Consider the following 16,279-nt stretch of genomic DNA (forward strand, 5'->3'; position numbering starts at 1 on the left):
GCTGTCTCAGAAAAGTCATAGCTGGGCAAAAACGTTGTCCATATGGCTGGAAGAGAGAACAGGGATGCTGTTTCTCTTGAGTTGGAGCAGGGCAGGGATGCTGTCCTATGAGCTCCACACTAGGGCAGGGATGCTGTCCTAAGTGTTGTGATGCAGTACAGGGTTTCTGCACTAAAGTTTCTCTGGGAGGGTTGGAGGGGTGCTCCATGTTAACCAAAATGGTGCTCTTTTTGTCACCAATGTTAGTTATCCCACAGAGAGGTACTTCTACCTCAGGGAGTACAGCTTTGCCAGCTGATGATTCCCTTGGAACAGGTGCCACCCCAGGAGAGGTTTCTCCTACCACAGGAATTATATCCTGATTGGTAGGGTGGTTAGGGGATACTGTGATACCCTTTTTACCTGTTGTTGGAGAGGGATTCTGAGTTTTCAGGCCTTCTCTCCTTTGCTTTTTCATTTCAGTAGAAATGAGAGGGAACAATTCCTCTGGGATGCCCTGCATGGCTGCATGGGCATAAAACTCTACATCAGCCCAACCTGAGGCCTCTAGGTCATTACCTAAGAGACAGTCTACAGGTAAGTTATGTGATACCACCACCTGCTTAGGGCCAGTAACTCCACCCCAACTAAACTGAATTATAGCTAAGGGAAGAAACTTAGTGGAGTTATGGACATCAATAATTTTATACTGTTGTCCAATGATGTGTTGTTCAGGAGCCACTAGGTTTTCTGTCACCAAAGTGATACTGGCACCTGTGTCCCTGTAGGCTAAGGCCTCATCACCATTTATTGAAACTGTCTGCCTGTACTTATCCATTGTAAGGGGACAAGCAGCCAGTGTGGCAAGGCCAATGCCACTAGGTGTGACAGAAACTGTCTTGGGACTGACTACCCCAGTTTCTATTATGGACCCATAAGTGAACCCAACTACACCCTTAACTTGACTGCTGCCAGCAGTCCCACCACTAGTACCACTACTGCTAGGGGCACTAGAGCTTGATGTATTAGTGGTGGTAGGCTCAGGGGGTTTATCTGGACAGGACTTATCCCCTGGCCTATGGCCTCTGTTTTTACACACAAAGCACCAAGGCTTTTTAATGTGTGTGGGTTGAGAAGAAGAGGAAGAATTTGTTTTATCCCCACCCTCTGAAGAGTGTTTAAGATTTGAAGTGGGATCTTTGGTTTTACCCTTATCCCCATGCTTATCTTGAGATTTTTCACCATCTTTCTTCTTGCCATCCTTGTCACCACCTGTATGAACTTTTCTGTTCACTCTTGTTCTGACCCATTTGTCTGACTTATTTCCCAATTCTTGGGGAGAGGTCAGATCTGAGTCCACTAGATACTGGTGCAACAAATCAGACACACAATTATTAAGTATATGCTCTCTCAGGATTATGTTATATAGGCTTTCATAATCAGTAACTTTACTGCCATGTAACCACCCCTCCAAGGCCTTCACTGAATGGTCAACAAAGTCTACCCAGTCTTGTGAAGACTCCTTTTTGGTTTCTCTGAACTTCATCCTGTACCGTTCAGTGGTTAAGCCATAACCATCTAGGAGTGCATTCTTAAGAACAGCAAAATGATTGGCATCACTTTCTTTTACAGTAAGGAGCCTATCCCCACCCTTTCCACTAAATGATAGCCATAGGATAGCAGCCCACTGCCTTTGAGGGACATCCTGTACAACACAGGCCCTCTCAAGTGCAGCAAACCACTTGTTAATGTCATCCCCCTCCTTATAGGGGGGAACTATCTTGTGCAGATTCCTGGAATCATGCTCTTTTGCAGGATGACTATGGGGAATACTGCTGCTGCCACCATGGGTTTCTAAACCCAATTTCTGTCTTTCCCTTTCCACCTCTAGGGACTGCCTATCCAAATCCAGCTGTTGCTTCTTGAGCTTCAGTCTGGTTTGTTCCACTCTCAATCTATTGAGCTCCCTTTCTAACACTCTGTCATCAGGGTGGGTGGGTGAGGCATGTCTACAGACAGAAGTATGCTGAGATAAAACAGAAGGAGACCTGGCCCTAACAGATGGCACCTTAACAACTTGGCTAACAGAAACAGCACTTCTACTATGATGAGAAGGGATACTCTTACTGTGATGTGAGACAACACTATCAGTATGGTGTGACTCTACATCTGTACCAGCTATGCTAGGTGGTTTGCTAGGGGGCAGGCTTGGAAGTTTCCCTCCCACCTCTTTTGCTAGGGGTGCCCCAGAATCAGAGTGGGAACCATCAGCTAACTTTTCAACAGGAGTGCCAGCTCTGGCCTTATCCTTTTCAACAAGCATATTCACCAACAGTTCTCTAGGGGGATTCTTCCCTACACTTAAACCTCTTTCTATGCAGAGACTCCTTGCTCCTTTCCATCTAAGGTGATCATAAGCAAGTTTGGACAGATCAACAGTTTGGCCTGTGCCAGACATTTTAGAAAGTGTTTAAGTGATAGAAAAAGGAAGAAAACATTTGTCAGAACTTTTTAGAAAGACAGAAAAAAACTTTTAAAACTTTTTAAGAACTTTTTGAAAGTTTAGAAGTACTTTTCAGCACTTTAGAAAAGAAGTGAGAAAAGAAATGCAAAACTTTTTGGTTAGGTGTACATACACTGAACTTGTTTTGTATATTTTTCTCTTATGAAAAGTACAATGATAAAAGTGGTAAGTAGTTACAAAGCACTTATCCCACCACTGCACAACCAATGTAGGAGGCTGGACTGGCTTGTAGTGAGTACCTAGGGGTACTTACACCTTGTACCAGGCCCAGTTATCCCTTATTAGTGTATAGGGTGTCTACCAGCTTAGGCTGATAGATAATGGTAGCTTAGCGGGGCAGCTTAGGCTGAACTAGGAGACGAGTGAAGCTCCTACAGTACCACTAGTGTCATATGCACAATATCATAAGAAAACACAATACACAGATATACTAAAAATAAAGGTACTTTATTTTTATGACAATATGCCAAAAGTATCTCAGTGAGTACCCTCAGTATGAGGATAGCAAATATACACAAGATATATGTACACAATACCAAAAATATGCAGTATAGTATTAGAAAACACTGCAAACAATGTATAGTTACAATAGGATGCAATGGGGACACATAGGGACAGGGGCAACACAAACCATATACTCCAAAAGTGGAATGCGAACCACGAATGGACCCCAAACCTATGTGACCTTGTAGAGGGTCGCTGGGACTGTAAGAAAACAGTGAGGGTTAGAAAAATAGCCCACCCCAAGACCCTGAAAAGTGAGTGCAAATTGCACTAAAGTTCCCGAAAGAGCACAGAAGTCGTGATAGGGGAATTCTGCAGGAAAGACACAAACCAGCAATGCAACAACGATGGATTTCCAGTTGAGGGTACCTGTGGAACAAGGGGACCAAGTCCAAAAGTCACAAGCAAGTCGGAGATGGGCAGATGCCCAGGAAATGCCAGCTGTGGGTGCAAAGAAGCTGCTACTGGACAGTAGAAGCTGAGGATTCTGCAGGAACGACAAGGGCTAGAGACTTCCCCTTTGGAGTATGGATCCCCCACGCCATGGAAAGTCGTGCAGAAGTGATTTCCTAAAGAAATACCGCCAACAAGCCTTGCTAGCTGCAAGTCGTGTGGTTAGCGTTTTTGGATGCTGCTGTGGCCCAGGAGAGACCAGGATGTCGCCAATTGCGTCTGGGGACAGAGCGGGTGTCGTGCAAGACAAAGAGCCCTCTCAGAAGCAGGCAGCATCCGCAGAAGTGCCAGAACAGGCACTACGAAGTGGAGTGAAACGGTGCTCACCCAAAGTTGCACAAAGGAGTCCCACGCCGCCGGAGGACAACTTAGGAGGTCGTGCAATGCAGGTTAGAGTGCCGTGGACCCAGGCTGGACTGTGCACAAAGGATTTCTGCCGGAAGTGCACGGAGGCCGGAGTAGCTGCAAAAGTCGCGGTTCCCAGCAATGCAGTCTGGCGTGGGGAGGCAAGGACTTACCTCCACCAAACTTGGACTGAAGAGTCACTGGACTGTGAGAGTCACTTGGACAGAGTTGCTGGATTCAAGGGACCTCGCTCGTCATGCTGAGAGGAGACCCAGGGTACCGGTGATGCAGTTCTTTGGTGCCTGCGGTAGCAGGGGGAAGATTCCATCGACCCACGGGAGATTTCTTCGGAGCTTCTAGTGCAGAGAGGAGGCAGACTACCCCCACAGCATGCACCACCAGGAAAACAGTTGAGAAGGCGGCAGGATCAGCGTTACAGAGTTGCAGTAGTCATCTTCGCTACTTTGTTGCAGTTTTGCAGGCTTCCAGCGCGGTCAGCAGTTGATTCCTTGGCAGAAGGTGAAGAGAGAGATGCAGAGGAACTCGGATGAGCTCTTGCATTCGTTATCTAAGGAAATCCCCAAAGCAGAGACCCTAAATAGCCAGAAAAGAGGGTTTGGCTACTTAGGAGAGAAGATAGGCTAGCAACACCTGCAGGAGCCTATCAGAAGGAGTCTCTGACGTCACCTGCTGGCCCTGGCCACTCAGAGCAATCCAGTGTGCCAGCAGCACCTCTGTTTCCAAGATGGCAGAGGTCTGGAGCACACTGGAGGAGCTCTGGGCACCTCCCAGGGGAGGTGCAGGTCAGGGGAGTGGTCACTCCCCTTTCCTTTGTCCAGTTTCGCGCCAGAGCAGGGCTGAGGGTCCCTGAACTGGTGTAGACTGGCTTATGCAGAAATTTGCACCATGTGTGCCCATGAAAGCATTTCCAGAGGCTGGGGGAGGCTACTCCTCCCCCGCCTTCACACCATTTTCCAAAGGGAGAGGGTGTAACACCCTCTCTCAGAGGAAGTCCTTTGTTCTGCCCTCCTGGCTGGACCCCAGGAGGGCAGAAACCTGTCTGAGGGGTTGGCAGCAGGAGCAGCTGCAGTGAAACCCCGGGAAAGGCAGTTTGGCATTACCACGGTCTGTGCTAGAGATCCGTGGGATCATGGGATTGTGCCAACTATGCCAGGATGGCATAGAGGGGGCAATTCCATGATCATAGACATGTTACATGGCCATATTCGGAGTTACCATTGTGAAGCTACATATAGGTAGTGACCTATATGTAGTGCACGCGTGTAATGGTGTCCCCGCACTCACAAAGTCCGGGGAATTGGCCCTGAACAATGTGGGGGCACTTTGGCTAGTGCCAGGGTGCCCACACACTAGGTAACTTAGCACCCAACCTTTACCAGGTAAAGGTTAGACATATAGGTGACTTATAAGTTACTTAAGTGCAGTGTAAAATGGCTGTGAAATAACGTGGACGTTATTTTACTCAGGCTGCAGTGGCAGGCCTGTGTAAGAATTGTCAGAGCTCCCTATGGGTGGCAAAAGAAATGCTGCAGCCCATAGGGATCTCCTGGAACCCCAATACCCTGGGTACCTCAGTACCATATACTAGGGAATTATAAGGGTGTTCCAGTATGCCAATGTAAATTGGTGAAATTGGTCACTAGCCTGTTAGTGACAATTTGTAAAGAGAGAGCATAACCACTGAGGTTCTGGTTAGCAGAGCCTCAGTGAGACAGTTAGGCATCACACAGGGAACACATACCTATAGATCACAAACTTATGAGCACTGGGGTCCTGACTAGCAGGGTCCCAGTGACACATAACAAACATACTGAAAATATAGGGTTTTCAGTATGAGCACTGGGCCCTGGCTAGCAGGATCCCAGTGACACAGTGAAAACACCCTGACATACACTCACAAACAGGCCAAAAGTGGGGGTAACAAGGCTAGAAAGAGGCTACTTTCTCACACTGTGCCTATGGCTGTCCACCCCGCTAGCACGCCACTGTGTTCCTGTCTACCTGGCTGCCTATCTGCTGCTCAAAACCAAGTGCCCAAGTGGGCCCAATGCCTACCCACAGTCCCTACCAACAACAGTATCTGCGTTCTTCAAAGGGCTCTGGGCTAACACTGTGGCTACCAATCATTGGCAACCCCCAAGCTACCCCCCAAGATGCTTGTCACTACTACACAACCAATGAGCCTTAAGTGCTGATGGGGATATACTTGACCCTATTTTGCACAGATGTAATAGGAGATATTTCTGGACATCAAAGCCAAACAATCTACAAAGTAACTGGAAATCACTTAATACTACATTTTCAGTGGGAGTACAGGGGACAATGAGCGCAGAAATATTCTCTGCACTGAGGGGCATATTTATACTTCCTTTGCGCTGAATTAGCGTCATTTTTTTTTACACTAATACAGCGCAAACTTAACTCCATATTTATATTTTTACGCTAAACCTGTTTAGAGCAACAATATTGGAATTAAAGTCATTTTTGGATGTGTGATACCACCTTGCGTCAATGAGATGCAAGTTAGGCGTTCCCATCCGAAAAATGGCTCTAAGGCCCCAGCGCCTTATTTATCCTCCTGTGCAAAAAAGGTGCACGGGGAGGAGGGCCTAAATAGTGGCGCTAAGCCTGCTTAGAAACATTATTTAACGCCTGGTCAGGGCAGGCGTTAGGGGACCTGTGGACCCAATTCTATGGTCAAACACCATGGAAAGAGCCCACAGGTGTCCTCCCTAAGTCCCAGGAACACCCCCACCCACACCAGAGGGACACCAGAGGATGGGGGGACCCCATCCCAGGTAAGTAGGATAAGTAGGGGACCCTTGTCCCCTGTGCTGGCCATTGGGGTGGTGGGCATGACTCCTGTCTTTTATCAGACAGGTGTCATGTGGTATGGATGGTTTTGCTTCAGGAAATGATGCTAGGCTGGTTAGAACCATTTTTTTGCCTCTAACCGGACTAATGTTATTTTTTGATGCAAAAGCCCCTTCCCCCATACCACCACCTGCACCCGGCTAATGTAATTTTCCCAGACGCTAGCCCACCCTTTGCGCCGGCTTGTGGGATTCCATAAATTTGGCACCTGGCTGTACTCTAGAACGTGGCCCAGCAGACTACAATTTGCATTTGTGCAGTTTTTCGTCAAAAAGTAGAACTATGGACCTAAATGCATTAAGGCACAGGAGTGAAAACAGGGTGAGTTTGAATAAAGCTAATACAGTTATTAAAACCAGTTCTCTGATTCTGGATACCGTGATGCAGGCCAATGGGGCACAGATGGTGGTCTACATTGTGGCTTCAGAAGCAGCAAAAGGGATCTGGCCACTGGTGACCCACCACCTATATTATTCACAGCAGCCAGTATGAAAGCCAACAGGGCTAAAGTGTAGGATCAACAAGTAGATCTACAACCTGTGCCCACAGGCACACACAGCCTGCAGTCCTCACTCAATTCTCACACCAGCCCCCGGCCTCTGATGCAGTGCTTCACTCTTAGACCGCCACCAGCTTTTGCCTGTATTAACATCTTGTACCACAATACCACTCACTCCCAGCTCATTCCCACAGACTGAGACTGATTTTGTCCCCGCACCAGCACACTCAGCTTTGGCCCAATCACCCTGCCTGTTCTATCCATCAGCTTCACAATACTCTTCCCTCTTGCACCCACCCTGTGGTCCTGTGGTTGTGGATGGAACTAAATAGGCATCTAGTACTATGGGAAGAACAGATACTTTGTAAGTGCATTTGTGGACATATGTGCATGACAATGAGTGTTGGGTGATTTAAGGTGTGATGTTTGAGAGGTATTCCTATGTACGTGCTGAGTGACTGTCAGTCGTGTGAATGAGTGCTGACTTAGTGGCATGCTCATGTGACAGCTGGATGACCATTGTGTGTATGTCTGTATGTAAGAAAAGAGTGAGCTGTGTGACAAATGGCTGAGTGGACATCAATTGTGAATGCAAGACAATGTATCTCAAGACACTTTTAAGGCACTCACCATGCCATTGAGGGTTGACAAGTGGGGTTTCAGTTGTAATTTACACTTGGATTATCATGGTGTCAATCAGGGATGTAGGGTGGAGAAAATTATCAGCTTATCCCGCAATAATGTATCAGCTTTTTGGAAAAATTATTTTTTCTAGAGGTGTCCGAGTGACTGGAGAGCCAAAGCCAAATCTAGGACTTTGACTCAGAAACGTGTATTTTTGGAACTTCGAGTCAAGTCTTCATGTGGCCTCTGCCACCCACCTCCCTTTGTCAATAACCAAGCCCCCTGCCCCTTCATCTAGTGGCTAAATTGTGTAACATGAAACAAGAATCCTGGTTTACCTGCTTCACTAAATTGTAGGATCCTAGGCAATTACTGTACTTCAATATGCCTCCTTTTCCTTTGTCCTTTCATTTGAGTGTAAAAAAACTCATTTTAGGATGTGTGCTCTACAAAAACGTCACTTGTATATGTTTGATACATTTTAATGTTGCTTCAGATGTTATTAAAACTCTTGCAGGGTTAACATATCAATTTACTTGTATCTTGGTTCACTAATAGCAAAATCGTTGGAGGCATTAATATATCTAGGTTTATGTTTAGAAACTATGGGGTAGATTTACTAGAAACCTATGCAACGCAGCGCAGCAGCCAAAGTTGTAGGACTCCATTGCGTGAGAATTCAGAGCTGGACAGCATCAAATCTGTTAAGTTAGCGCTGGTGAACAATCTGTGCAAGACACACATCTTTGCACAATAGTGCAAGGCTGTGTGCGCGATGTGAGGTGTAGGCTATGCACGATGGACAAAATACTGTATCTAGGCAAAACGTAAAACTTTTCCCCACTTTGGATGCATGGTGTACACTGTAACACAGATGCTAAATGAGAAACATTTGGAGATATAGAAATAATTTCTCCTTTTTAACAACTGCTTCAAAGCGGCAATATTGTTTGGCACGCAGCCCTCTCTACTATAGTAAGTAGATAGGGTTTTTCATTAAAAATCATGGAAAAATAGAACATTCATGCACCGCCCTTGGAAAAGCACTTTGACATAAAGGAAGCAAAGAAGAACACAGCGCTGCTTTGCATTACTTTCAGGCAAACATGAATTCCAAATAAACATTTACAAACCCAGTGCATAAAGTTAGGAAATCTGCTCTAAGACTTCTGATAAATGTTATTTAATGCAGCACTTCATTCTAGTGTTCTGGAGTGAAAGGCTTTCACATTAAATAAATACAATTTTTGAGGAGTCTTTAGCGCGTTATGTACAGGAACATTTACATACCATGCAGAGGGCTTTGCTTGCATTTTAATGCTTAGTCAATACTGATAATTTGCCGAGCTCTGGCTTGGCACTCCCTATTAATAGTCAGCTTTCCCAACTCTATATTAGCCTTGAAATATACTCAGGGCTACTGGAATTGTGAGATTATGCGGCCGCTGCGATTTTCGCACAGTTGAATTTGCCCCATTTGCCACCTAATCCATCACCTGCCACATAATCTGCAGATTTTAATTTAAAAAATTGCTTCTATCTTGAAATGTTCAAAAATTACTAAAAGCACCGTGATACGAATTGTTGCGCAATGGAAGGTCAGTTGCAAAGGTTGACTGGTCACCTTTCTGTAGCTTGTTGCTATATTTACATGTTAAACTGGTAATAATGAGGTGCAACTAATTCCCAGACAGTGTTAACACCTTTAGAAATGGAAAAATAATGAATACTATCACAAAATGTGCAGCATAATTTGTCTTTCCTTGCTCCACAATTTACTTAACCCATCAGCATAATTTGGGCCTCCCCTGCCACATAATTCCAGTGTCCTTGAACATACTCCCCCAACTGTGGCAGCAACAGCCCTTACAAGAATGGGAACAACGGGGAGCACAGGATGAAGTGAAAGCAGACTCATTTAGAATTAAACGGGCTTTGGAAAACCTGCAAAATACTAGAAATGCGTCTCAGGCATCAACTCAATAATTCGCTCTATCCTTAATCCTGAGACTCCATAGCGCGGGCTGCGAGAGACGAAGGGGGACGGGGGCGGGGTGTGACTGGGCGCTGGGGGCTAAGGGCCTTTTAGCCCCATGGGCGTTGGCACCTGTTTGTATTTATTTTGGAGATCCAAATGTTTGAAGCACATTCAAGAGGCAGGTCTGACTCTGTGACATTAGCATTCTCTAGATCTGTTACCATGAATGTCATTTAGTCATTTAGGGATCGGAGAATATAGCATTTCCACATTTTTTACAGCGCTTTCATGACTGATAATTGAGAAAATCAATTAGCTGGATTTTTGTTCTAAAGCAGCCTAAAGAGCACAATCAGCTTGCTTCATTTTAAGCAAATTATACTCCCTGCACAAGCCTTTTGTGCGTTATAAAATTAACGATAGGTTGTTTATACGCATGAGACGTGACATATATAATTGTTTTGCAGTTGTTTTACATTCTATATTTTCTGGTGTTGTCCTAGAACGAAAATGTTTATGTGATATGGACCGAAGCCACTGTGTTTGTTCCATTGCTTATAGCAGAATCTGCTAAATAGAGGGTTAAAATGATGCAGCACTGCAAACCTTATATAATATGACCCCAGTAATTTTAATGTTCATATAATATCATGAATGAGATGGCAAATACAGTAAAGTGTGATTACAAGGACAGAAAAAGTAAAACATCTCAGAAAGCTTAGTACAGATTGCCGATTTAGTTAAATAATACATTGCGCGTTTCCGGTTCTCTTTGACCCATTTTCCTACCCAAGGCAGGTGTTACTTTTGCAACGGCCAATCTAATATCTAATAGTCACTACCTAATGCCTGACCACATTTCGGAATGCAAGTATGGAAACTAACTAAAAGTTGGCCTGAGCAGTTGAGTTGCGTAAAGGTTATGAGATTACAAAGATTATTTCAGGCAGAAGTGAGCCCTCACCGGGAATTTGTCACTACAAAAGTCAGATGGTTAGAATTCATTCTGACTCCTTCCATACAGCAAACGTTAAATGTTTATTGAGAGAATTCAGAAATCGAATGTGCCAAAAACAGGTGTAAAGTGACTTAATATACGGTAGAGCATTTTAGCAGCGAAATATGTGAAACAAAAACAATATATATTGTTATGCTGGATTTAAACTGAACCCACGGACAACTAGAAAGACATAGTAGGTGCCTGAACAACGATGTAACCTGTAGTAAATAATTGAACAAGAAATTGCAGAAACAGCCAAGGAACTGAACAAACAAGACATCTAGGTCACATCACAACCAGAAACTCCACGTCGGAATATATTTGTTTGACAAATTCTTGTTATATGTTAAACATATGGATAAGAAAGATGAATGTCAAATTTTACATTAAATCTAATCTAACAGAAAACACTACAAGAAAGATAAGTTATTCAGACTCCTTACCTTATGCCTTGGTGGACAGCTGAACCCAAGCTTGTCGCTCGTCAGTCTGTGGAGAGGCTTTTGAATCAACTTTGTGAAACTCACAATGAAGCATAATATGCCCAGCAGGTGAATTTAAGAACTCTGCTTCTGTGTGGGAACGGTGCCGGACAGTCCGCTTAACCTGAAACCAGATAAATCTGTAATTGCTAACCTGCCTTAGTAGCAAGTTTCAACAGGGCATGCCCTGGAATGCACCACATTATATTTCGCGTCTAGACCTTTAAAGAACTCCAGCGTTCCTTGTATAGCCTGCACCATTACTCCTTATTTATCAGCCCGGAGTCTAAGGCTCAAGACCGGCTATACAGTTTTTGCTGCCTTAGCTGATAGTTCAAAAGTGCACCCTATCCCACCGCCTCCTTTCCAGGTTTTGCAAACACAGCTGTGCAAATATACATAAAATACAGGTAACTCAGAAGGTTACTTAAATTGTACTCTCACGAGGGCCACTTCGTGGGAAACATGCGGATTCGTAGATTGTTGCAAAGAACATATCACTGTAGCCACCACCTCCTTGGCAATGATTAAGCACAGATGAGTGAAGACTTTGCTTTACCAAGCTATGCTCTATCACTAAAGATGCAATTCTTGTTGAAAACTCAAATTCATGTCAGAGATAAGTATTAACACCTGTGGCATGGGATAGGGGATTTGGAGTCGTGATATTTTTGTTCAAGCTCTAGAGTAGCTTCCTGACTGTGAGAACAACAAATAAAATGTAACGTACTGTAGCAAGCTATATCAGGCACTAAATGCCAGGTGCAAAGGAGAGGAACATTAATGGCTGGTATGGCCCACTAATGTGAATGTCCTTGATGGGCCTGGCCCTTTTTGCAGGGTCACCTTCAAGCTGTTTGCCTTCTTCCTCCTATTTTTTCTGACCAGTTTTTGCTGGCTTTAGGACTCTGGGCACTTTACCACTACTAACCAGTGCTAACGTCAGTGCTTAATTTGTAAATGAAAAGGTGCCGGTGCTCAAAGCTCTCCTCTGAAAAACGTGGTTGCTGCAATTAAATGTGCGAACATGGAACACCGAGGCAGAGTAACCCTGAAGGCATCTCGGGCCTCTTTCATCTATTTACTGACACAGCCTGCCCTCCAGCTCACTCTCGCAGCTTTCTGCTTTCTAACTTTGTGAAGTTTTTTTTTTGCTTCGCTCTACCTCCGTCTTTCCCACACGTGTCTTTTGTTACAAGAGCTGGCAGCAAATGCTTGAGGCAGAAGAATAAGCCCCGGCCTGCAAATATAAGTGCCGGTGCTCAGCACCGGAAACAACAAGCACAAATTAAGCACTGGCTAAAGTGCATATGTTGTCTGTGTAAAAAGTGCATATGTTGTCTGTGTAAATTGTTTTGTTGATTGGTTTATCCCTGAGTGGCATGTTTGATTTACTAGTAAGTCGCTAGTAAAGTGCACTAGAGTTGTCCAGGGCATGTGAATCAAATGCTACTAATGGGCCCGCAGCACTGATTGTGCCACCCACGTGAGTGGCCCTTTAAACATGGCTCAGACCTGCTGGGGCATTGTCTGTGTGCAGTTTGTAACTGCCAATTCGACTTGGCAAGTGTACCTACTTGCCAGGCCCAAACCTTCCCGTTTGTATACATGTAAGGCACCCTAAGGTAGTCCCTAGGTAGCCCTGTGGGCAGGGGGCAGTGTATGTGAAAAGGAGGACATGAAGTGTTGTGTTTTTACATGTCCAGTGAAATACTGCCAAATTCGGTTTTCATTGTTGCATGGCCTATCTCTCTCATGGATTCACTGGGGGCTGCCTTTAAATATCCTTAAATTTAGATAGAAATATGGAGTCACAGTTTAAAATACAATTTAAAACTGCATCTTTAAGAGAAGTTGCTTTTTACATTGTTAGTTTGAAAAGACCACTTTTAGAAAGTAGCCATTTTTTTACTTAAACCATTCTTTGACTCTTCCTGTTTGTGGATTCTCCTGTTTGTGGATTCCCTGTCTGGGTCAGACTGACAGTTGGGCTGTTTGTGAATCTCCTCTAGACAGTGTAGGAGGCTAGCCTGGCTTATAGTGGGTACCTTGTGGCACTTACACCTTGTGCCAGGTCCAGTTATCCCTTATTAGTAGAATGGAGGTGTTCTAGCAGCTTAGGCTGATAGAGGTAGCTATAGCAGAGCAGCTTAGGCTTAACAAGGAGACATGCAAAGCTCCTACTATACCACTTATATCATATAGCACACTAGCATAAGAAAACACAATACTCGGAGTTACTAAAAATAAAAGTACTTTATTTTAGTGACAATTTGCCAAAAGTATCTCAGAGGATATACTCCCTTAGGAGGTAAGTAATATACACAAAATATATAGACACAAACCAAAATCAGGTAAGTAACAGTTAGAAAAATAGTGCAAACACTGTAGAATCACAATAGAATGTAATAGGGAGAAATAGGCCCAGGGGCAACAGAAACCATATACTCCAAAAGTGGAATGCGAACCACGAATGGACCCCAGTCCTAGTGTAGTGTGTAGAAGGTCGCTGGGAGTGTAAGAAAACTCTAAGGGTGTCCAAAATACCCCCACCTCAAGACCCTGAAAAGTAGGAGTAAAGTTACCCTACTACCCCAGAAAGACAGTAAAGTCGAGATAGGGGATTCTGCAAGGACAACAACCGACTGCAAAACACTGAAGACGGATTCCTGGACCTGAGGACCTGTAAAGGAGGGGACCAAGTCCAAGAGTCACGCAAGTGTCCGGGGGGGTGCAGGAAAGTACCATCTTGCTTGGCATGTTATCCCCATTTTGACTGTATGTATGTTTGTTTTTGCCCATGTGTCACTGGGATCCTGCTAGGCAAGACCCCAGTGCTCATAATTGATGCCCTGTATGTGTTCCCTGTGTGGTGCTTAACTGTATCACTGAGGCTCTGCTACCCAGAACCTCAGTGTTTATGCTCTCTCTGCTTTCTAAAATTTTCACTGCAGGCTAGTGACTAATTTTACCAATTCTCATTGGCACACTGTGTAGGAAAGTACCATCTTGCCTGGCATGTTACCCCCATATTTCACTGAATATATGTTGTTTTAGTCTATGTGTCACTGGGACCCTGCAAGGCAGGGCCCCAGTGCTCATAAGTATGTGCCATGTATGTGTTCCCTGTGTGATGCCTAACTGTCTCACTGAGGCTCTACTAACCAGAACCTCATTGGTTATGCTCTCTCTGCTTTCTAAATTTGTCACTGCAGGCTAGTGACTAAATTTACCTATTCTCATTGGCACACTGGTACACCCATATCATTCCCTTGTATATGGTACTTAGGTACCCAGGGAATTGGGGTTCCAGGAGATCCCTATGGGCTGCAGTATTTCTTTTGCCACCCATAGGGAGCTCTGACAATTCTGACACATGCCTGCCAGTGCAGCCTGAGTGAAATAACATCCACGTTATTTCACAGCCATTTTTCACTGCACATAAGTAACTTATAAGTCACCTATATGTCTAACCTTCACCTGGTGAAGGTTGGGTGCAAAGTTACTTAGTGTGTGGGCACCCTGGCACTAGCCAAGGTGCCCCCACATCGTTCAGGGCAAATTCCGCAGACTTTGTGAGTGCGGGGACACCATTACACGCGTGCACTATACATAGGTCACTACCTATGTATAGCTTCACAATGTAACATGTAACATGTCTAAGATCATGAAAGTTTCACCCCCATAGCATTCTGGTATTGGGGGGACAATTCCATGATCCCCCGGGTCTCTAGCACAGAACCCGGGTACTGCCATACTGCCTTTCTGGGGTGTTCACTGCAGCTGCTGCCAACCCCTCAGACAGGATTCTGCCCTCCTGGGGTCCAGGCAGCCCTGGCCCAGGAAGGCAGAACAAAGGATTTACTCTGAGAGAGGTAGTTACACCCTCTCCCTTTGGAAATAGGTGTGAAGGGCTGGGGATGAGTAGCCTCCCCCAGCCTCTGGAAATGCTTTGATGGGCACAGATGGTGCCCATCTCTGCATAAGCCAGTCTACACCAGTTCAGGAATCCCCCAGCCCTGCTCTGGCGCGAAACTGGACAAAGGAAAGGGGAGTGACCACTCCCCTGACCAGTACCTCCCAGGGGAAGTGCGCAGAGCTCCTCCAGTGTGTCCCAGACCTCTGCCTTCTCGGAAACAGAGGTGTTGGGGGCACACTGGACTGCTCTGAGTGGCCAGTGCCAGCAGGTGACGTCAGAGACCCCCTCTGATAGGCTCTTACCTTTCTTGGTAGCCAATTCTCCTTTCTTGGTAGCCAAACCTCCTTTTCTTTCTATTTAGGGTCTCTCTACTGGGGAATTCTTCAGATAACGAATGCAAGAGCTCACCAGAGTTCTTCTGCATCTCCCTCTTCACCTTCTGCCAAGGATCGACCGCTGACTGCTCCAGGACGCCTGCAAATCCGCAACAAAGTAGCAACACGATTACCAGCAACATTGTAGCGCCTCATCCTGCCGGCTTTCTCAACTGTTTCCTGGTGGTGCATGATCTGAGGGCTGTATGCCTTCACCCTGCACTGGAAGCCAAGAAGAAATGTCCCGTGGGTCGACGGAATCTTCCCCCTGCTAACGCAGGCACCAAAAGACTGCATCACCGGTCCTCTGGGTCCCCTCTCATCCTGATGAGCGTGGTCCCTGGAACACAGGAACTCTATCCTAGTGACTCCCACAGTCCAGTGATCCTTCAGTCCAAGTTTGGTGGAGGTAAGTCCTTGCCTCCCCATGCTAGACTGCAAACCTGTGTACTGCGTGATTTGCAGCTGCTCCGGCTCATGTGCACTCCTCCAGGATTTCCTTCATGCACAGCCTAGCCTGGGTCCCCAGCACTCCGCTCTGCAGTGCTCAACCCTCTGAGTTGGCCTCCGACATCGTGGGACCCTCCTTGGTGACTCTGAGCCAGCTCCATTCACAAATCTTCTAAGTGCCTGTTCGGGTACTTCTGCGGGTGATGCCTTCTTCTGTAGGGTCTTTCAGGGTTGCTGAGCGGCTCCTCTGTCT

General features: G+C 45.5%; 1 protein-coding gene across 1 annotated transcript in view; it reads right to left on the reverse strand.

The window, feature by feature from the left end:
* LOC138259483 (cytochrome P450 2F2-like) overlaps positions 1–11,389 on the reverse strand; it is an 883,779-nt gene extending 872,390 nt beyond the window's left edge. The window contains exon 1 of the mRNA XM_069207253.1: positions 11,245–11,389. The gene's annotated coding sequence lies outside the window, so the exon portion shown is untranslated. The remainder of the gene's footprint in view (positions 1–11,244) is intronic.
* Between the last annotated feature and the right edge of the window lie 4,890 nt (positions 11,390–16,279).

Source organism: Pleurodeles waltl, chromosome 9 (assembly GCF_031143425.1).
Source record: "Pleurodeles waltl isolate 20211129_DDA chromosome 9, aPleWal1.hap1.20221129, whole genome shotgun sequence".
NCBI classification, from domain to species: domain Eukaryota; kingdom Metazoa; phylum Chordata; class Amphibia; order Caudata; family Salamandridae; genus Pleurodeles; species Pleurodeles waltl.